General features: G+C 43.4%; 1 long non-coding RNA gene across 1 annotated transcript; it reads right to left on the reverse strand.

Moving 5' to 3' along the window:
- Nucleotides 1–10,170: 10,170 nt before the first annotated feature.
- Nucleotides 10,171–23,718, reverse strand: LOC128628286 (uncharacterized). The gene is made up of 3 exons (XR_008392617.1): nucleotides 23,608–23,718; nucleotides 16,854–17,049; nucleotides 10,171–10,254 (listed from the first exon to the last, which is right to left on the reverse strand). It is a non-coding gene; the product is annotated as an uncharacterized LOC128628286 (long non-coding RNA).
- Nucleotide 23,719: the final 1 nt, after the last annotated feature.

Genomic DNA, 23,719 nt, shown 5'->3' on the forward strand with positions numbered 1-23,719 from the left:
TCATCTTCCAACCTTCATTGCAGCCTTGTAAAGCAGGCACAATAATCTCCATTTTACAGGTGAGAAAACCCAGGCTCAAGGAGGGAAAATGACTTGTTGATGGTCATAGTCTGACTTGGATCCCAGCTCCTGGGGTCCGCAGCATTATGGATGAGACTAGACAAATTCACACGGACTACCGAGTCCTGTGGAGGAAGAGGGATGGCGCGGCTGCTCTCTCAAGAGGAGAAAAAGCCTTGGAGTGCCTCGACCACCCTCTCAAGAGAAGAGCACCTTGACCCTTGCCTTGACAAGTTTTACTGTGTTCAATTTTCACTGGAATACAGGGTGTATAGGTAAAGCTCATCAATCATTGTCAGGCAGAAATGATCAAACAATAGATAACATTCAAAGAACTCTGAGGGCCTATTCTGAGTCAGGGTTGATAGTTAAAGGGCCATAAAACTTTGGAGAACAAACTCATTTCCTGCTTGGACCCTTATCATTTAAATTGAGGGTGTTAGCAAAGTAGGTTTCGTGGGATTTTTTGCATTCTTTCTTAGGTCTGATCACCTTAGGGAACCCGCCCTTTCTAGCACAGGGCAGCACCCACCTCCAGAATTGTTTCAGGCTTAGGTCAGGCAGGGAAAGTAAGGCAGCCAAGAGATTAGGAGACTTCTCAAAGACAGAATGAGGACTCAGGCTTTGTCAAAGCCAAGGGGCGAGGGTCCATCACCCCCTTTTTCTATAGCCCCCCCAAGTCCTTCCCTGAGGGCCCCTTCAAGACCATGCCTGTCTTAGGTCATCCCTCTTTTGAGGAATCTTACCCTTCATTGGCTAACCAGTCATCTGCCTAGGTTCAAGTGGGGTGAAGAGAAAAGGGCCAGAGGTGGTACCCCTATAAGGAAGATGAGCTTTGTCTCCTAAGTGGCTTATGGTCCCAAGGTCCTTTACTCAGGCTTAGCCACGGGGAATTACAGCTTCTGAAACCAGGCAGACGGCTCCCAACTACGGTCAATACATGACAGAGCCCAAGTATGAAACAGATTATCTCTGATTCTTTAGCTTTAGCCCTTTGTACTGGGCTACTCAAGATCCTAGGTAAAATCAGAATGTGAGAATCTCAGAGAATTCAAATCATAGGCTTGTGAAATCTAGAGTAAAACAATGTTAGCATGGTAAAATCTTCATGTGTAGGAGGGGACCCACCAAATGTCACCAAGTTGAATTCCCCCACTGCACCCGAAGTAAGAAGAACCTTTATAGCACCTTTAGAACTCTGCCTCTAGCCTGAGTTTGGATGCCTCCAGTAATAGGGAGCTCACCTCTCCTCAAGACAGCCTATTTCACTTCAGAAGCCACACCCACCCTGGCTGGTGTGGCTCAGGGGATTGAGTACTGGCCTTCAAACCAAAAGTTCACCAGCCCAATTCCTGGTCAGGGCACATGCTGGGTTGCAGATTCAATCCCTCATCGGGGCGTGTATGAGAGGCAACCAGTCAATGTTTCTCTCCCTCTCTTTCTCCCTCCCTTCCCCTCTCTTTAAGAATAAATTAGTTAAATCTTTTTTTTTTTTTTTTTTTTTTTTTTTTAGAGAGAGGGGAAGGGAAGGAGAAAGAGAGGGAGAAAAACATCAATGTGTGGTTGCCTCTCACATGGCCCCCAATGGGGACCGGGCCCACAACCCAGGCATATGCCCTGACTGGGAATCAAACCGTGACCCTTTGCTTCGCAGACTGTGCTCAATCCACTGGGCTACACCAGCCAGGGCTAAATGAGTTAAATCTTGAAGAAGAAGAAAAAGAAGAAGAAGCCACTCCCTGCAACCCAAGACAAGGCAGAGAGAATGAACTCACACTCTTAACTTTGCTGTGTTGGTGCTGCCTTCTTAAAATGCCTGTTCAAATTAAAGTTGAAAGAAATTTTAATAATTCTCCCACAATCATCCTAATCATTTCCTTCCCAGGACTCATCACAATTTGTACTTAAGCCCTGGCTGGTGTGGCTCAGTGGATAGAGCACCAGCCTCTGAACCAAAAGGTCACTGTTTCGATTCCTGACAGGACACAAGCTTAAGCTGTGGGCCAGGTCCCCAGCTGGGGGTGCATGAGAGGCAACTAATTGATGTATCTCTCCTTTTTTTTTTTTTTAAGATTTTATTTATTTGTCTTTAGAGGGGAAGGGAAGGAGAGAGGGAGAGAAACATCAATGTATGGTTGCCTCTCCTGTGTCCCCTGCTGGGTACTGGCCTGCAACTCAGGCATGTGCCCTGAGTGGGAATCGAACTGTGATCCTCTGGTTTGCAGGCCCTCACTCAATCCACTGAGCTACACCAGCCAGGGCTGTATCTCTCCTTCTCTTTCTCCCTCCCTTCCCATCTCTCTAAAATATGGATAGATAGATGGATAGATAGATAGATAGATAGATAGATAGATAAATAAAATTAACTATTTATACTTCATGCCTCAAATATATATTTATCCCTGGTCTATATCCCAATAAAACTGTGTACTTATATAATTCCAGTTTTATTACAACTAACAAAAGGTTGACAATTTTCAGAATCAAAGATTCCACTGTCATACTTCGCTCACATCCCCAAATGTGATAGGGAAGATCTATAATGGTTGATACAATTACTCTTGTCCAGTCATATTTGAGATTTACATGTAGCAAGCCTTAACAAGTTGATAATCTTTTTATTTACATATTGTATATTATATGATCTAGATATTACAGAAATATTTGTGTATCAAAATAGGTTTTGCCATATTCCTTTTTTTAATCCTCACCTGATGCTGTGTTTATTGATTTGAGAAAGAGAAGAAGGGAGACAGAGGGAGAAATATTAATGTGAGTGAGAAACATCCATCGGTCGTCTCCCATATGCACCGCTACTATGAATCAAACCCCAACCTAGGCATGTGCCCTAACCAGGGATTGAACTCAAAATCTTTTGGTGTACAGGACAATGCTCCACCCAACTGAGCCACCCGGTCAGGGCTGATATATCCCTTTCATTCCTAGCAGCTCAGTAAAGTATTTTTAGATTTTACACAACACATTTAGTTTAGGGGTTTTTTTTGTTTGTTTCTCTCTCTGTCTCTTTTTTTTTTTTTTTTTTTTTTTTTTTAGCAAGAGAATTGTTCAGAGTAACTAATCCTCTGAATTGTTGGCTGATTTATATTTTTAAAAGATCCTTCTGGCCACTAAACAGAGTGTAGACAAGACAAGGGGGATGGTTTAGAAGCAAGGAGACCATTTAGGAGAGCATTCTAGTTATATACAGGGTCTAACATAAGTAATACCTGCTTGAGTGTGGTTGGTAGGGCAATAATATGGATGTAAAAACTTATAGTTTTAATTTGAACATTTCAGCTAAAATGTCATATGGCATCCTTGAGTGTGGTATTGTTATATTACAGAATTACATGCTTGTAATTTTGTGATAAAAGATTTTATCATAAAAAAAGGAGCCTTGCCATGGCTGGTGTAGCTCAATGGATTGAGCGCAGGCCTGGGAATCAAACAACCATGGTTCAAGAGGCTTCTGTTCCTCTCCATGAGCTGCTGAGCTTGCCCACGGCAAGGTAGTTGGGTTGCAACATAGTGTCTCAAGAGAGCAACATGAAAGAACATGGTGTTTCCATACTCTAGGCTGAGAAGTCATATTAAGGTCATGTCTGTTGTTACACTATTGGTCCAGACCATCACAAAGGTCTCCTACATTCTAGAGGGGAATTTGACGCCACCTTTTGATGGAAGAATGACAGTTCCAGAGGAGCATGTGGGTTGGGAGCTATTGTTGCAGCCTTCTTTCTAAAGTTCAGTCTTCACAGTGGCTGTTGAACTTGTCAGTGGTGGTGACCTAGACTACAGAGGTGGCTGCAGAGAGGATGGTGAGGAGTAAATATAATTAAGAGGTATTGAGGAGGTTAAGACTAGCTGATGGCTAACATGAAGAAGATGAGGGAGAGTCAACAGCAGAAGACTTTAAAGTGGCTCTGACTGGTGTGGCTCAGTTGGTGGGGTGTACTGCAAAGGGAAGTGTTGCTGATTAATTCCCAGTCAGGGCACATGCCTGGCTTGCAGGTTCTGTCCCCAGTTGGGTTGCCTGCAAGAGGCAACCAATTGTTTTTTTCTCTCTCACATCTATGTTTCTCTCCCTGTCTTTCTCACTCCCTTTCCATGTCTCTGATAAACAAAAATAAAATCTTTAACAAAGAAGAAGACTTTAAATTATGTGACAGTCTAAGATAACTTAGGGAGAGAGTATGGAAAAAGAACCAAAAAAAGAACCAAGGGCTGAGTGCTAGAGTACAAATCAAGAAGAAGAGAAAGCAAAAGTAGATGACCATCTCAGGAAGCAGGACATGTGCTGTTGGGTGTGTGCTTTGTCGTTGGGAGGAGGGGGACGTGTAATTAGGAGAGGGTTTTTCTCCTAAACCAGACAAAAATCCTAGGCCTCTATTCTGTACTCAGAACAAGAAAATAAACCTTGTGGGGTAATGATGATGGTTCACACTTGGTTTTGAGGAGGCTCATATGAGGAGCAGAAGCTTTTAGAGAATGAAAGTGCAGAGAACAGGGTCTGGTTTTTTTCCTAAAGATAATGAGGAGTCAGGAAGGTGTTAAAGCTTGGCAGAAACAGATTCAAAGTCATGATCTAAGAATTTTTAGTCCCAAACCAGCATTTCAGGAGGATGAACCAGAGGCCCTAGGCAGCCTTACCAGCCCTGTGCCTCCTAGCCCACTCCTAGGCCCTTGAAAAAGCCTTTGTCAATGAACCGGAGGCAGGCTGACTCTAGTTAGGGTCATACAGATTTAGCATCCAAGCACCACATCTAATAGATGACAGCAGAGGTCAGCAGAGAGTCAGGGCTGCAGGGTTTTTGGCAGGCGGGCCATCCAGCCTGGGCCAGATAGAATTGGGTGAGAAGTGGAGATCCTTAAGAATGCCACTTCTATAATATTATAATAACTATATGTGGTGTCAGATGGGTACTAGGTTTACCGGGGTGATCATTTTAAGTTATATATAAATGCCTAACTACTATGCCATACACCTGAAACTAATATAAAATCTTGAATGTCAAAAAATAATAGTAACAACATTGGGACTATCAGAACCTTCCATATTAAATGAGTTTTTTTTCTTTTTTAAATTTATTTAATTATTGTTCAAGTACAGTTTTCTGTAAATGAGTTTTTGAAAAAAATAGACTATTACACAGTGGTTGACCAATTCTTCTCTCCGATATCCACAACTATTATCTAAAAAAAAAACTTTACCCTGGCTGACGTGGCTCAGTGGGTTGAGCACTGGCCTGTGAACCAAAGGTCACAGGTACAATCCCTGGACAGGGCACGTGCCTGGGCTGCAGGCCAGGTGTTAGGGTTGGGGCATATATGAGAGGCAATGAATTAATATTTCTCTCCCTTCCTTCCCCTCTCTCTCTAAAATTAAATAAATAAAATATTTTTAAAAATCAAAACAGTGTTAGCTTCCCTTAAGTCACTTCTCCCCTGAACAGTCCTTACTGCTCACTCAGGTCACACCAGTCATCCTTCTTGGATTTACCAAAGCAACCTGGTATCAGATCAGAAGCAAAAACCCAGCAGCTGAAGATGCTTCACAACCTACCAGCTATGTGGCCTTGGCCGTTCGGCCTCTCTGTTTTTCAGTTTCCTATCTGAAAAATCAGGATCATGATGGTACATACCTGTTAAGGCTGGCATGAGGAGGAAATGAGATAAGACCTAGAAAGCGCTCAGCACCATTACTAAAGAGCGAGTGGGCATAATACATGTTCAGTTATTATTACTGTTATTATTATTACTGCAACTACTCCTCCCACGTGATCTTCCACACACACCCTGGTGTACTTCCATGGATTCAACCTCCTAAAAGCAATCTCCATCTCCACTTCCCAGGCCATCCCTGCCTACCATTTCACACCTCTTTTAGGGGCTTGTTAAAAAAGTCTGCTGAGGTTCGATTCCCAGTCAGGGCACATGCCAGGGTTGCAGGCAGGTTCCCTGCAGGCCAGTTCCCAGCAGGGGACGCACGAAAGGCAACCATACATTGATGTTTCTCTCCCTCTCTCCTTCCCTTCCCCTCTAAAGATAAATAAATAAAATCTTTAAAAAAAAAAAAAAAAAAAAAAAGGTCTGCTGAGTCCCATCCCAGAGTTCCTGACCCAGAATTTGCATTTTTTAGCAGGTTCCCAGATGACGATGATGTTGTGCTCCAAGAATACATTTTGACAACCTCTGCTTCTCAGCTCTTCCAGCATCTCTGGTTCAGGGGCCTTTAATCCCAATTTCCTCAAGACTGGTGTGGCTCTGGGAGTGGAGAGGTTGCAGGCTGGAGTATGAAAAGGGGACGGATCGAGCTCTGGTTCCAGTGTTTGTCCTTCACCCTGGTGTCTGCTAGGCTAATCCTAGGGCCTGAAAACCCCACACTCTGGTTCCTCTCTCAATCCCCACCCAACACACACACACACCACCGATCACTCACTGCAGGAGTCCCAAGCTGTGGAGGGGACACCCCTGGGCTCAGAGCTCACCCACCCTCACATTGCATCTAAAACGACCCTTTATTCCTTTCCTCACAGATGTTTCACTCACCCTCCTCTCTGCTCTGAAATTCCCTCAAAAGCATTCACTAGTAATTTTTCCTAATCACAGTAATTACCTCATTACTTTGATATTAATAGACTTCACTTGGCATCAAGGAGTCAATTGAAAAGTTCCCAGGCCCTGTGTGTGGGGTGGTACTGCTGGAGTCACTCCCGCAGGAGCTGGCCTAGCTGTAGCTCTGGTTCACCCCAGCTCACTTCCCTCCCCCCAGCCTTCCCTCTCTCATGCTCTTGTCCATGTCAGAGAAGCCTGACTCCTGAGAAATGATGGAGACCAAATGGTCCATTTCCCAGAGACCTGGAGTCACAGAGCAAAATAGAGGCAGCACCTAGAAGGGAACCCAGGACTCCTAGCCATCCAGGGCAGCCCTTCCCTAAAGCTACACCTGAAGACAGATCTGACTTGGAGACATTCCAAAGCCCAGTCTAGATAGGAGAGTCTAGGTAGCAATTAGGGGCGTCCGGGGCCCACTCCCAAGAACTCCGTAACAGGAACCTTCTCCAAGCTCCACCCTTCACCTTCCCATAATGACTAATACTTATTGAGTATGGTCCATAAACTTTCCAGGGGAAAACTTACTTAATCCTTATAGCATCCTATGAGGTAACTACTATTATTGAACCCATTTTACAGATAAGGAAACTGAATCACAGTACCTCGAAGATGGTTACACAATTGTATCTGGTAGAGTCCTTGGGGAGGACGCCAGGCCTGAACCAGTCCACTAATGCCCAGGGATTCTACCCTCCCAGTCTGGAGGCTTTCTTATCTCCAGCAGTTCCTCCAACCTCTTTGGGGATTCCAGAATAATAATGAGGTTAGCTCCTGTCCTAAGGGCTAACTCCTTATCCAGCATTATCTTACCTCTCTCTTGGAACTATTTTCTGTGATAAAGATTTAATTAGCCCTGTTTCAGATGAGGAATGAGAGCTTAGGTGATCTGCCCAAGGATTTACTCTCTGTAGCAGATCTGCAGTTAATTCTTGTGGACCTGACTCTCAAATGTACTCTTCTAAACCATGACACTCTTCTGCAAGCATTCTCCTCTCTAGGCCTCAGTTTCCCCACCTGTAGTAATCACAGGGACTGTTCATTGATGAGTGCTCACTGTTTGCCAGACACCGGTTTGCCACAGTCCTTCCTGGCCTGTTGCACTTGATCTCATCAATGTATTTGAATCTCTGATCCATTACAACCATGGAGTGATACTGCCTTAGTCATCCCTGCCCACTTTCAAGTGGATAAGTGGGTTTCCAAGTCCAAGGCTGTCTAGGAACATTGCCTTGGATGGTGGGAGGGACAGCCTTGGCAGACAGGCTACCCAGGGCAAGGCAGGCCAGGGCTGAGTGACTGGGCAGTCAGAGACTAGACTAGCCAAGCTGGTCAGGGTGGGGAGGCAGCATAGAGGATCCTTTGTCAGGCCAGAAGCTGCAAGGCTGCCCCATCCCCACCATCTGGCTCCAGCTACAGCCCAGTGATGCATGATGGGCAAATGGGGTGGGGCTGCTGGAGGCTGCCCACCTGCTCTGCCTCCTGGGATAAGCTAACCCAAGACCTCCCAGGCCCATCTGGCCAGCACATCCCTGAGCCCTGACCACCCCTGGGGACGCCTTTTGACAGGCTGAAATTGGCCAGGAGTGTGGCCAGCCTGTCAGGGTCACAGGTCACTGTTAATCTACCAGAACAAGGGAGGGCAGGCGGGTGGGCAGGCAGCCGTTGTGGGCAAAGCCCTGGCAGTTCCTGCTGTCTGCTCTGGTGGACCTGGAGGGAAATTTTCCTCTTCTGGGAGTCTGGGAGGTGGGCTAGAAAGAATACAGGACTCTAGGAAATTACAGATGCTCACATCTTGCTACCTAGCAATTCTACTTCTAGGCGGGGACTCCAGAGAAATGCTCAGGCACATGCTTGAGGTGTCATTGCAATACTGTGTGATAGGGAAACACTGGCAATAACCTAAGTGCCCACGAGCAGGGTGTTTAGCAGGGGACTGAGTAAACATAAGAACCTAGACCATCTTCCTGAATGATACTCAACGATTGGGTCTCAGAATTGAGTCCCCCCCACTATGTCAACACGACTTGATTTTTTGTTCCAGGAAATTCTTGCTCGGGAAGAGGGAAGATAAACCTGTAAACCAATAAATAACTTCACTATTTGCCTTGGGAAATTTTTGTTTGTGTGTTTGTTTAGAGGGAGGAAAACATCATCAGTTTGTTGTTCCACTTATACATTCATTGGTTGCTTCTTGTTTGTGCCTTAACTGGGGATCAAACCCACAACCTTGGTGTATCGGGACAACACTCTGACCATCTGAGCTACCCAGCCAGGGCCCTGAAGGGTGAATTGGTGAATTCTTGCAAACCAATTTGTTTAGGCAAACACTTTGCTCACCTTGGCAAGTACCTCTCTTTCAGCCATTGCTATTATTAATAATAATATTGAGAGGAGCAATGAATAATAAAAGTGGGGGTAGGGAGAAGGACAATATCATATTATGACTAAAACTCGGAAGGGGAAGAGGGAGAGCTGAGGCCCAGACACAGTCACTCCAGAGCCCTCTGATTCCATGCCGCAGGCGGGGGACTACAGAGGCCACAGGTCTCATTGGAGGGAGACCTGGAAACCGGGCCCGGCTCAGCCCAGATGTGCCTCTGAGCACCGTATTTTCACCATCCTCTCTGCTGTTGAAACCGTGGTGTTATCACTCAGAGGTAGAGAAGTGGATCCTTTTGAAATAGGGTGTCTTACCAACTGAATGGCTGGGTGAAGGTCAGGCTTCTGCTCCCAACCTCTCCACCCTCCTTCCACGGGATCTTGTACATTCTACTTGTTCCTTCTCCTGGCCATTCTTCCTTCCTTACCTGGGTACCTCCCACTGAACACTGAGAATTTTTCTCCCCAGCTGCTTTCACAGGGACCCTTCCTGATGAATTAGACTGTCATAGCTTCAGACTTCTGTTAGTTAGAATTCACAACCAGAGAATCCTATTGATTGGAATTTTATGGCACCAGAGAAGTATTGATTAGCATTACATGGCCCCAGAATTCTATTACTTAGAATTTTATAACTTGAGAATGCTATTGATTTGAATTTCATGGCATCTTGGTGTTCCAGCAATGAATGCCTCCCCCAGATGGCTGCATGGGCCCCTTAGCTCTCTGCTCAAACTGTCGCCTCCTCATCCTCACCTCCCTATTTCACATTGTCTGTCTGCCACCCTCCCCTGCTTTATTTTTCTCCATGGAGATCACCACATCATATCAAATACATTACTTACCATCTCCTGCACTAGAAATGTAAGGAGCTCCATCAGGGCAGGGATTTTTATCAACCTTGCTCACTGCTGTACCCCCAGGGCTGGAACAGTGCTTGTCATACAGCAGATAAGAAATATTTGTTGAATATTTATAAATGAATGAACTGCTGAATGAATAAAGTGTTGCAATTATTACATAAAGGCACCATATAATCCTTTTTATCTTTTTTTTTAAATCACTTTTAAAATAGTGACTGCAAACGTATTCACCGACCTTCTCTGGCATGCTGTCTCAATGCTCCAACTCAGTGATGGAGAGGGGAGTGAGTGCCTCCCCCCAAAGACGGAGGCCTCCTCTGAGTCAAGTCCTAGGCTCCTAGAAGAGGGAAAGGAATGAAAATGGAGAGGGGTGGCGGGGTTGAGTCTAAAGATGGCATCCTAGGACCTGGAACCTACTAATCTTTCACACCTCAAATATTACCACCAACTCCTGCAGGAAACGCTCTTTGATAGTCAGATTAACTTGGCTCCCCTGTCAAATGCTCTATAACTTCGAAGAATTCTATTCACAGATCTCTGTACCTCTTGTGTTTAGGGATTTGATTGATATCTGCAGATAAGGACCACATCTGCTTCATACCTCATGCCTAGAACAGTGTCTGGTACACCCTAGATGCTCCAGACCAATTCGTGGAATGAATGTGTGAACGCCATACTATATTCCTGCTGGCAGGACGGGTAAGAACCTGCTAGGGAAAAGAGCTGCCAAGGGTCAGAGGATGCCAGAGGGAGGCGGACTCTCAGGGGACTGTGAGTTTGGATCCCCAGCCTCCCCCAGGAAGCCATCTCCAGGGTTAAGAGAGAGGGTAGGGGTGAGGAAATTTTTCCTACAAATGGACAGATACTAAAGCTGAGGGTGCCCGCTGTCGGAGTGATCAGCCATAGACAATGTGTAAATAAGCATGGCTGTGTCTCAAATGGTAAAACTCGAGTTTAATGTTTCTCATGTCACAAACAACATCTTTTACGTTAATCTTTTCAACAGTTAAAAAGTGTAAACACCTCTAAATTAGAAAAATCCTGAAATAAGGTTTTAAGTAGAAAGACTGAGAAACTCAGGTGAGGAAGGGACATTTGCTCTCTAGTCTGTAATGTCCGTCAAGTCACTTGACCACTCTGAGCCTTTGGCTCCACCAGAGGAAAAAGGAAATAAGAAAAGTCCTTGGTTCTTAAAACAGTGTAGAGGATTAACGAAGATAAAGCCTTCAGCTCCAGCCAGGCCAGCTCAGCAGGAACCACTTGGTTACTATTGTTAACAATGATCATTATTATTATCACCGGGGGGATTTGGGGAAGAGGAAACTGAAGGACATATGCAAATCCCCCAGCTCAAAGTCTGCACCTAGGAGACTTCCAGAAATCTCATAACTTCCCCTGTCTCCTAACCTAGGTCACTCCAAACAGACCTCCCCAGCATCTTCCACCAGCCCCCCAGGCTATTATGCTCCCCACAGGCCTCAGCCGAGACCACAGAAGATAACCACGGCAGCTGGCCAGGGTGCACAGAGAGGACCGGGTGTGGAGGGAAGAGGATTCTGACCAGGCCTCCTGCTCATTGTTTAAGCCCGCCAGCCCGCTAGCCAGCTGATATCCTGGGTTGCCGACACCAGCTGGCCGGCCCTACCCCCACCCAAAGCCCTTTCCTCCCAGGTCCCTCCTTGTCAGTCAGCCACTACCCCCCACTCACCCACAACCTAGAAAGGCTCTGGGTGTGACCAGAGGGTCTGAGCTTTTGTCCCCCAAACATAAGCTGATTTGCATTCCTTTAGCAATTTGAACACTTCATTCATTTGTAAGGGAGCTAGATGCCGCAAAGCCTGCAGGGTTCCTTGGGTTTATTTTATTTGATTGGGGTTTTGAAATGTGATTTTGGATGTTCCCTTTCAGCTTCCAGCACTCCCTTATTCTGGGAGTTTGGCCAAGTTACTTTGCCACTCAGATCCTCAGTTTCGTCACCTGTAAATGGGGAAGATAACACCTTTCCTCTAGAGTGGTTGTGGAGAATAAATAGGAAAACTCATGCAGTGTACCTGGCACAAAATATGTGCTCAACAGATGATAACTGTTATTGAGCATATTATCAGCTTCCTAATGTGCTCCAGAGGCAACTCATACTGTCCAACAAAGCAGCCACATGTGCTGTCCAACAAAGCAGCCACTAGGTGCATGTGGCTATATAACTATGAAATAAATTATATTAGAATTTTGTTCTTCAGTAAAACACCAACCACATCTTACATGCTCAATAGCTACTGGCTATGTTCTGCTGTCTGTCGCACTGAGAAGCACAAGTATAGAAAAAGCCCATTATCCAAGAAATTTGTATCAGACTATGCTGATTCAAACCCTGTATTCCCTTGAGCTTCTCTTCCTTTCCCTCCCTTCTGCAGTCTTTCTCCCCACCCCCGTCAAGGTAATGACCTTGGTGAGTGGGTGTTCTTTTGTTCTCTGCACCTGGACCCGAGGGTGGAAAACAGGTGTGGAGCTGTGCCCTGAGGCACCTAGAGGGTGGGCGCAATTGTGTTGTAAAGCAAACAGCTGCACCCAACTCTGTCCCAGCCACCAGCAGGAGCTTCCCAGGGCCCGGATGTGGATAAGGGCCCAGAGGCAGTTTAAGGTCACACAACGTGTCTGGGCCTGGGATGAGCAGTTTCCAGCACAGCTGACACCTGGAGAAGGTGTTCCAGATAGGAGGCCCAGCATGGAGGGGAGGGGAGCCTCAGCAACCTCTTAATGCCAAGGCCTCAGCCACACTGGAGGATGAAAGGAGTAAGTAAATGGGTCATATGCTGACGATTTCAGACTATATGCAACAATCTTGCACCAACCTTACCTCTGGAGTTTTGGGTTTTTCTGGTTTTTTAAAAATTAATTTGAGAGAGAGAGAAAGGGAGGGAGGGAAACATCGATTTGTTGTTTCACTTATTTAAACAAGTTTTTTAAATTTCTGATTTTGGAGAGAGAGGAGGAGCAGGGGGGAGAGAGAGAGAAACTTCGATTTGTTGCTTCTCCTATCTATGCATTCATTGGTTGTTTCTTATATGTTCCCTGACCTGACATGGAAGTTGCAACCTTGGTACACTGGGATGACGTTCTAACCAACTGAGTACCTAGCCAGGGCCCTTACCTCTGGAGTTTTAACAACCACAGCAAGAAATGGAAAGCATCACCATATGACGGTCTATTGTATCGATTTCTAACCAGTGTGTTGAAAGAATTTTTAAAACATGCCCTACCTGATTATTTAGTCAGGGCCACTGACCTCTTTTCTCTGAGATGGTCAAATTTTAAAAAATGGCAACGGTCAACATAATAGGTGTAAATGAATCAAAATTATAACTATTTTGGGGGGTCAGATTGGCTACAAAATGTATTTGTTGGTGTACTGCAGAATTTTAATTAGATTTATGTGTGCTATAAGATGAAAAATGTTGAAAATTGCTGGTCTACTGACATCTCTAAACGTGAACTTTAAAAAAAAATTTTTATTTATCTTTAAAAAGAGAGTAGAGAGGGAAATCTCAATGTGTGGTTGCCTCTCTCAAGCCCCCTACTGGGGACCTGGCCTGTAACCCAGGCATGTGCCCTGACCGGGAATAAAACCGGCAACTCTTTGGTTATCAGACCAGCGCTCAATCCACTGACCTACACCAGCCGAGGCTGAACTTTAAAAAAAAAAAATTATTGATTGAGGGGGTGGGTGGGAAGGGAGAGAGAGAGTGAAATCAATTTGTTGTTCCACTTATCCATTTACTCATTGGTTGATTTTTGTATGTGCCCAGGGATTGAACCCACAACCTTTGTGTATTGGGAGAATGCTCTAACCAAATGGATCCCAACCTGTCCAAATCCTACTATATTGACTTCTTTTAAAAAAAGGATTTTAGTTTGATTCTCAGGGCACATGCCTGGCTTGCAGGCCAGTTCCCAGCAGGGGACACAGAGAGGCAACCATACATTGATATTTTTCTCCCTCTCTCCTTCCCTTCCCCTCTAAAGATAAATGAATTTTTAAAAAGGATTTTATTTATCTATTTATTATTTTTTGAAAAGGAAAGGAATTATTCAAGTTACCCAGATTTAAGAGTAATGACTTACTGTCTTCATCAAAATCCCAAAGTTCCTTAAAACACCCACAAACACACACAGTCCTTCTTTCCCCCCTTTGCCCAGTCCAAGGTATCGTATCTCAGGAAAAGAAATAGAAAGCCATGTGTTGATTCTCTGCCAAAGCCTCGTGGTGGTTCTCTGCTAAAGCCTTGTGATGATTCTTCTCATGGCTGCGGGGGGGGGGGGGGAGTTGGGGGGAGGTGGTCCCCCCACTCTGGCCAAAAGCACATGGTTCTCTCCTGTTTGTTTATTTTTAGAGAGAGGGAAAGGGAGGGAGGGAGAGAAACATCCATCTGAGAGAGAAACATCAGTGGGTCACCCCTGTTATGCACCCTGATTGGGGACTGAACCCACAACCAGGCATGTGACCAAACTGGGAATGGAACTGGCAACCTTTTGCTTTGCAGGACAAAGCCTAACTGACTAAGTCACTGGGGTCAGGGTGGAATTTACATATAAGTAGAGTTTGTATATACTCTTGAGTCTGGCATCTTTCACTTACCATATGAGATTCATCTCTATTGTCTGTACAGTTCATTAATTTTCACTGCTGTGTAGTATTTCACTGTATGAATATATCACAACTTATCCTTCTCCTGTTGACAGACACTTGGGAACTTTCTGGTTTGGGCTTCTCTAAATAATGCTATGGGGAATGAACTTAAAAGAGTATGGAGGCTTTGGCTAGAAACAAGTGATAAAGATTTATTCAAGGGTCTTAGAGTTTACAAACTGGGAAAACAGATAGACAAAAACCCAGAAGTGTTCCAAAGAGGAAAGAAAAGAGTTCTTACAGTCAGAAGTTCATTCTAAAAAAATTAGTCTTGCATTCTTAGCCCTAGGGTTGGTCCAGGATGGTTATCTGTCAGATGTCAGGCAGTCTGGAAGATAAATGCCAGGTGGTCTGGTCACATCCAGTGGTCTGGATAGTAGAGGTCAGGTGGATGATGTCCTTTGACCTGGATACCTGCATCCTTCAGCGGGTAATCAGAGGGTTATCTGGAGGTCTGGTGTATGTCCAGATGTATATCTAGGCATTGATGCAGGATAGGGAAGTTCAAAAGTTTAAGTTCCCAGGCTAGTTAGAACAAGAATAGAGTCTTTCCTCATGCCTCAACCTTCAGATGTTGATAATTTTAGCAGCTTGGTTAAAGTGACTCCATTTTATGTATCCCCTATCTTCACTTGCTCCTCAGCTCCTATACATAATTGTATACATGTGCTTTCACGCACATATGGTAGCATTCCTTTCCAGTATTTGCCCAGGCATGGAAATGCTGGGTCATAGAACTGTCATGTGTTTGGCTTTAGTAGATACTGTTTTCCAAAGTGGTTGTACCACTTATACTCCCACCATCAGAGTATGAGTTCAAGAGGATTTTAGGCAGGAAGCAATACAATCTGAGACCTAGTCTACCATCAATACTATCAAATGTTTGTTGAGCAACTGAGAGGATACACAAACACAAGCTGGAAAGGGAGACAGTTCTGACTGAGTCAGGCTAGACTCTCCTGAGTGGTACTTCCTCATCAGACACCATCCTGGGCCCAAAGACCCAGGATATAAATAAGAAGTAAATAAGAAAAGAGCCCTGGCACTGAGGAACACACAGTCTATATGGAAGGTTTAAATCTGTGTTCCAGTGGGGGTTTTGTGTTCAGTACAAGGGAACTTGTATTGTCTGAAAGGCCCAGGGTATTTGATGAAACACAGGTGGAAGAACATGATAACAGGTGGGTAGGACTTTAAGGTCTGTTTCTGGCCTAAAGAAGGCCCAGAGACCAGTTTGGGCAAAGGCCTAGAGGACAGAGTGTTATCTGGAAAAGACCAAGTGTGGTAACCTGGGGTTCAAAACACAGGTTCAATAGAATCAGTCACTTATCAGCTGGGTGCACTGGGAATAATCACTCAACTTTTGTGAGCCTCAGTCTTCTCATTTGTGAAAAGGGATGATATGATAGAACTAAACCTGGCAGGACTGCTAGTTATGCTTTGAGCTTTGTGTATGTACGTGGCATATAGGAAACATTTAAAGTAGCTCTTGTGAAGTATTTCTCTTTTTTTTTTTAAGGATTTTTTAATTTATTTATCTTTAGAGGGGAAGGGAAGGAGAGAGGGAGAGAAATATCAATGTATGGTTGCCTTTCGTGGGCCCCCTGCTGGGAACTGGCCTGCAACCCAGGCATGTGCCCTGACTGGGAATCAAACTGCGATCCTTCAGTTCGCAGGCCTGTGCTCAATCCACAGAGCTCCACCAGCCAGGGCTCAAGTATTTCTTTTCAATTTTTTTTTTTATTGATTTTGAGAGAGAGAGACATAAACATCAATTTGTTCCACTTATTTATGCCTTAAATCATCACTTCTTACATGTGCCTTGACCAGGGATCGAACCTGCAACCTTGGGGTATAGGGATGACGCTCTAACCAACTGAGCCAGCCAGCTGGGGCCATTTTGTGAAGTATTTCTGTGTAACTGGACAGAAAGGCAGGGCAGGCAGAAGGCAAGGTGAGAGTGTGTATAGCTTTGAATACCATGATGCGTTTAAGTAGTTTCTATCAAGAAATAGGAGCCAGTTAGGATTTTTAAAGGTGGCTGGAGAGTCGGCAGGGAAACAAGTCAGAGGTGAGTTGTGGTTGGATCCTCTGACGGCAGAGGACAGTTAGTGAAGTGAGACCTTACAGGCAGGGAAGCCAATTAGGAGACTGTTACAAAAGTATAGTGTACATTTCTGCAGGTATGACAGATTTCATAATGAAACATCTAAAAGGAGACCAAAAAAACAAAGAAGTGATGAGAACCTCACCTGGGAGCTTGGAAGTCAATACGAGGAGGAAGACGAGGATTCCCAGGGCACTGTCACTGAGGTCACTGAGATGACTGGGTGTGGGGGTTGAGAGGAGTAAGCCTCTGTACTGTTATCTGCTGGCAGAAGGTCCACTGCTTCGGCCTGACACCCTCTTCTCCTCTTGGGTACTTCTAAGGCTCACGAATTTAGTTACCTAACAGGGAGCAACACTGGCCATTAGCAATGTCCCACATTTTCACCCATAAATTTGAAAATGTTGTAAAATAATTTGAACACACATTGTTAAGGGTGTTACCAGGTGGGCGTACTTAACCAGCACTGGTGGAAATATGATTTAGTAAAGGCAAAAATATTGCTGTAATTTGAACCAGTGATACTGTAGTAGGCAGTTAGACAGGCATGAGCAGCATAGCATCCATAGGCCAGGTACTGAAGGTCGAGAGAGCAGAAAGCCTCAAGTGCCTAGCAACAGATAATTGTAGGGTGGAACCTCACGCCCAGGGTGACCTTTCCTCTCCTATCATATCACTGGTCATGTGGTTTAGACCCTCTGATCTTTCTTATCCCTAGTCCTATGGTAAGATTCTCTGAGAATTGGAACAAGGGAGCTGGAGAGTAGCCTCATGGGACTCTCTTGCATGACCACTCCCTTAGCATTAAGCCCTAGAGATAATCTAGCCTCAGTTGTGTTTTAGCTCCAGACTCAGAGAAGTAGCAAGACCAGGTGGGGGATATCATGGTTGATATCAGGACTAGCTTTGCTGACTAATGCCCTGCCCTGGCAAGGACCAATCAGTGGAGACCAGGACCTCAACCCTTAAAGGACACACCTAGAAAGCTGATGAATAGTCTATTGGGATTCTCTACTGAGATTTCCAGGTAAAACCCCTTAGGATGGGGACTCAGTGCAGCTCCCACTTTCTCTCTCTCTCTCCTCATATGCCTATGTTCTTCCCCACCTCCTCCTTTGCCTGGATGCACACACTCTCTGGAGCATGCTCTCACCTCTCCCCCTTACGTTCCCCCAGGTACTTTCTCTCTGCCTTTCTTTTCCCTGAGCTCCAAGGGCCCTTCTCTCTGTAACGTGTTTCCTGAGCCCACACAGCCCAGCTGGATCACTTTTTCCATGGCTCATGTCTTCTACCTCTGTGTCTTTCTAAATAAACTTTTGCTTGTATTTCAGTCTCGTTTCTGAACTCTTTCTTAGCCAGAACTCAAGTATTGAGGTTGCTGAACAGAAGTCCAATTGCTGATAACATTCTAGTGCCATTTCACTGCTAATGATACTATTTTGAAAACTACTGTCGGAATCAGAAAATAGAAAAATGTGATGCACAGTGATGTTCATTCAATAAGGCATAATGATAACAAAAAAGAAAAGGCAGCCCTAATGACTTCATATCAGATTCTACCGAAAGTGGAGTGTCATGTGACCATCACTGAAGTGACATTTATGAATAATTCTTAGTGACATCAAAAAATGCTGATGTATATAATAATAAAAAAGAAAAAAGGCAGACTGCAGAAATGTACTGTCAGTATGATCTCAATTATGTAAATACGATAAATAAAAATAGTTAAAAATTAGTTGATAAGGATATAGAATAAAATGGTGACAGCATTTTTTCCCTCAGTGTCAGAAATTAAGAGTGGTTTTCATTTTTTTTAAAATTGATTTTAGAGAAAGAGGGAGGGAAACACTGATTTGTTTTTCTACTTATTTAATGCATTCATGGACTGATTTTTTTCTTTAAAAATGTTTTGTTTAATTTTTTAAAGATTTTATTTATTTATCTTTAGAGGGAAAGGGAAGGAGAGAGGGAGAGAAATAGTAATGTGTGGTTGCCTCTCGTGCACCCCCCTGCTGGGAACTGGCCTGCAACCCAGGCATGTGCCCTGACTGGGAAGAGAATGGCTGACCTTTCGGTTTGCAAGAACCCTTAATCCACTGAGCCACATCAGTCAGGGCTCATTGGTTGATTCTTAAATGTGCCATCACCAGTGATTGAACCTGCAACCTTGGCATATCAGGATGATGCTCTAACCAACTGAAGTACCCAGCCAGGGTTTCATTTTCTACCTAATCTTATTGCATAGTATACAAATTCCTCCTCATCAGTATGCTCACATTTGCTTCATAATCATAAACAAAAATTAATTTTATTTTTTTAAAGATTTTATTTATTTATCTTTAGAGGGGAAGGGAAGGAGAGAGGGAGAGAAACATCAATGTATGGTTGCCTTTCATGGGTCCCCTGCTGGGAACTGGCCTGCAGGGAACTGATCTGCAACCTTGGTATGTGCCCTCACTAGGAATTGAACCGCGACTGTCTGGTTCACAGGCCCGCGCTCAATCCACTGAGCTACACAAGCCAGGGCTACAAAAATTAATTTTAATAATACAACCTATGTTCAAGAAACTCTACTTGTTTATCTCCCCTTCTAAATTCTTGTGCTCTTCAGTCTCCTATGGAGAAGAAAACCTTGCTTATTAGAAATGTCCCACCCATGCCAAATATTTCTCAGGTGTACAGACAGGCTTTTTAAAGTGCCATCGGCATTGCAGGCTCCTATTTACTCAACAGGACCATACACCTTTAAATTAGCTTTCCCTCACTGACTGTCATCTGGCTGGGCCTTGTGTTTATCATTCATTAGCGGAAGAGGCATGGCCAGGGCAGATGGCAGGCAGAATGCATTTCTCCCTGCCACCCATCTTTATCCTCCTTGTAGATGGTTAAAGAAAAACCATTACTTGGTTTGGACAAGAAACAGCCAGGGCCCTGAGCAATTTCCTTAGGTCTGTGGAGACTGCAGTTCCTTTATGAGGTTGGGAAAAGAATGTCAGAATTCAATTCTGTCACCTGAGGCTAAGCTTTCTTTTTTTTTTTTTTTTAAGATTATTTATTTGTTTGTTTATTTATTTATTTATTTTTAGAGAGGGGGGAAAAGAAGGAGAAAGATTGGGAGAGAAACATCAATGTGTAGTTGCCTCTCACGTTCTGCCCCCCACTGAGGACCTGGCCACAACCCAGGTATGTGCCCTAGACTGGGAATTGAAATGATGATCCTTCAGTTTGCAGTCCAGTGCTTGATCCACCGAGCTATATTAGCCAGAGCAAATTGTGCCTTTTAAATTGATGTGGTTTTTTGTACATAAAGTGTACCTTAATAAAGTTGATTTTTAAAAAAGATTTTATTTATTTTATTTTTAGAAAGGGGAAGGGAGGGAGGAAGAGAGGGAAAGATCAATGTGTGGTTGCCTTTTGTACACCCCCTACCTGGGACCTGGCCCACACCCCAGGCATGTGCCCTGACTGGGAACTGAACCTACTACCCTGTGGTTTGCAGGCTGGCGCTCAGTCTACTGAGCCACACCAGTCAGGGCTAAAGTTGATTTTTTAAAAAGCAGTAAGAGCTGGGGGAGAACAGGGTGGGAAGTGACTGCTAATAATGAGTATCAGGTTTCTTTCTGGGATGATAAAAAATGATATAAAGTTAGATTCTGGTGATGGTTACACAGTTACATGAATATACTAAAAAGCCTTGAATTATACACTTTGAATGGGTGAATATATGGTATATGAATCATATCTCAATAAAGCAATTAAAAATTCATATAACTATAGTGATAAATATCAGAATAGTAGAGACCTCTGGGTGGGGTACTGCTTGGAAAAAACACTCTGTAGTGTTTAGAGTGATGAAAAATGAATTTTATATTGATATGAATGGTGGTTATAAGGTGTGAAGCCTGAAACAAACTGATTGAGCTGTATGCTTGTGATTTGTACATCTTGTTATATATGTTTATTATACTTCAATTTTTCACTTTTAAATGCAATTTACAAATTTTCCTAAAGTCACTCACTTTTTAAGAAAGATTTTTTATTTTATTTTCATTTTTAGAGAGAAGGGAAGGGAGAGAGAAAGAGAGGGAGAGAAATATCTCTCCACTGGTTGCCACGCATCCCCACCCGGGGGACCTGGCCTGCAATGGAGGCATGTGCCCTTACCAGGAATTGAACCAGCGACCTTTCAAGTCAGAGGCTGAAGCTCAACCCACTGGGCCATACCAGCCAGGGCTAAAGTCACTCATTTTTAAAATGCACAATTCTAAAATGTTGGCAATGCATACAATCCTCTAAACATCATGACAATTAAGATGCAGAATATTTCCATCAACCTCTGAATTTCCCTGTGCCCTAGTATCTGGCAACCACAGATCTATTTTCTGTTCATATAATTATGGCTTTTAAAAAATATCCTACAAATGGGCCCTGGCTGGTGTGGTTCAGTGGACTGAGTGCAGGCCTGTAAACCAAGGAATCGCCAGTTCAATTCCCAGTCAGGGCACATGCCTGGGGTGGGGGCCAGGTCCCCAGTAGGGGGCGCGTGAGTGGCAATCCCACATTGATGTTTCTCTCCCACTTTCTCCCTCCCTTCCCCTCACTCTAAAAATAAATAAATAAATCTTTAAATAAATAAAAATATATTCTAGAACAATAAAAATAGTATCCCACAAATGGAATCACAGAATATAAAGCCCATTGAGTCTGGCTTCTTTAATACTTATCTGTGGTGTTGTGGGAATCAAGAAATTTGTTCCTTTTTATTGCCAAATAGTGTTCACTTGAATGAGTGTACTCATTAAGTTTATTTACTTAACAGATGAGGAACATTTACATTATTTTCAGTTTTTGATAATTTTGACCTAAGCTGCTATAAACAATCATATACATGCTTTTGTGTAAACAGTTTTTACACCAGCCTTGCATTTGCAAGGTAATCCCAGTGTGACTCTGGCGTATTATCTTTTTTATAAATTGTTGGATTCAGTTAATGTTTTGTTGAGGATTTTTGCACATGTCTTCATGAGAAATATTGGTCTATAGTTTTCTTGTAATATCTTTGTGTAGTTTTGGTATAGGGGTAATGCTGGCCTCATAAAATGCATTGGAAGTACTTTTTCCTCTTACTTCCTGGAACAGGCTTTATAAAATTGGTATTGTTTCTTCTTATATATTTGGTAGAATTAGCTAGTGAAGCATTCTGGGTCTGGAGGTTTCTTTGTTGGAAGATTTTTAACTACAAATTTAATCTCTAAAAAAAAATTTTATTTATTTATTTATTTATTTATTTAGAGGAGGGGAGAGAGAAAGAGAAAGAAACATAGATGTGCAAGAGAAACATCAATTGGTTGCCTCTTGCACATCCCCAACTGGGGACCTGGCCTGCAGCCCACGTATATGCCCTGACCAGGAACTGAACCCACGACCTTTCAGTTCACAGGCTGGCGCTCAGTCCACTGAGCCACACCAGCCAGGGCTTAACTACAAATTTAATCTTTTTAATAAAATAGGCCTATTCAAATTATCAACTTGTTGAGAAGTTTATGTATTCTAAGGAATTGGTCACTCTCATCTAAATTGTCAAATTTATGGGCGTAAAATTCCTCATGATAATTCTTCATTATCCTTTCACTATCTGTAGGGTCTGTAGTAATGTTCTCTCACTCTTAGTATTGATACATTATGTACCCTCTTTTTTCATTGTTAGTCTTGCTAAAGGATTATCAATCTTACTAATTTTTTCAAAGAATCAAACTTTCAGTTTTATCGATTCTCATTGTTTTCTCCCTTCAACTGAGTTCTGATTTTATCTTTATTTCTTTCCACCAGCTTGCCTTGGATTTAATTTGCGTTACTTCTCCTATTGTTTTTTTAAATCCTCACCTGAGAATATGTTTATTGATTTGAGAGTGAAAGAGAGAAACGTCACTGTGAGAAACATATTGGTTGTCTGTATGCTGGAATGGAACCAGCAGCCCAGGAATGTGTCCTGACCTGGAATCAAGCCAGTGAACCTCTATTTGCAGGCCAGTGCTCAATTTACTGAGCTACACCAGCCAGAACAATTGCAAATATTTTATACTAGTTTTTTTGCTTGTAAAAGAACTTTGTTGTCCTAGCAGGTAACACAATTGGTTAGGGCCTTGGCCCTGTATACCAAGGCTTTGGGTTGGAATTTCAGTAGGGCGCATGCAAGAATCAAGCAATGAATGAATGAATGAGTAGAACAACAAACCGATGTCTCTCTTTCTCAAATCAATCAATCAATAATTTTAAATAAAGAATTTTGTGTATGGTTTCATCGTACATAATAGAATTTGGAGCTTGCTTTAATTTTAGTCCCTGGGTTTGAACCCTTAGGAGGCATAATAGTTCAGAGTAGCTCAAAGTACTGAGTCTGAAGTCAGGAATTTATAGGTTGCAATCCCATCTTTCTTTTTAAAATTTTTAAAAATTTATTTATTATTTTATTGTTGTTCAAATTTAGTTGTCTCCATTTTCACCCCACCCCCGCCTTATTTACCCATCCCCTTTGGCTTTTTCCATGATGGCTCTTCCCCTATTCTTCCCCATTGTCTCTCTCCCCATTCCCCTCTGGTTGCTGTCAGTTTGTTCTTTTTTTATTATTGAATTTATAGGGGTGACTTGGTGAATAAAATTATATAGGTTTCAGGGTAACTATGCCTGCTTTTTGCGAAGAGTAGCCAGTGGGCAACTGGCTGGTGGGAAAGCCCTTCCCTTTGTGCAGAAAGGGAAAAATAATACTTCTTTTCTTTATGGTGAGGATTTAACCTGATGTAGTGTATAAAAGGACCTTAACAGGATTAAAGGACCTAGACATTAATATAATAAATGACATTTTGGATATTTGGAACATGATAGGCCAAAAAGTGACTTACCCAATGATAAACTCAAGGGCTACCAGGCTTTAATACACAGAACACAGGTGAGGAGTCACCTCCTTCCTCGCTAAGTTCTGTTCCCTAGGCCTCTGGCCCCTGGCTCGGGCCA

The sequence above is a fragment of the Artibeus jamaicensis genome, unplaced genomic scaffold, assembly GCF_021234435.1.
Source record: "Artibeus jamaicensis isolate MK-2021 breed Jamaican fruit bat unplaced genomic scaffold, CSHL_Jam_final contig_685, whole genome shotgun sequence".
Lineage (NCBI taxonomy): Eukaryota > Metazoa > Chordata > Mammalia > Chiroptera > Phyllostomidae > Artibeus > Artibeus jamaicensis.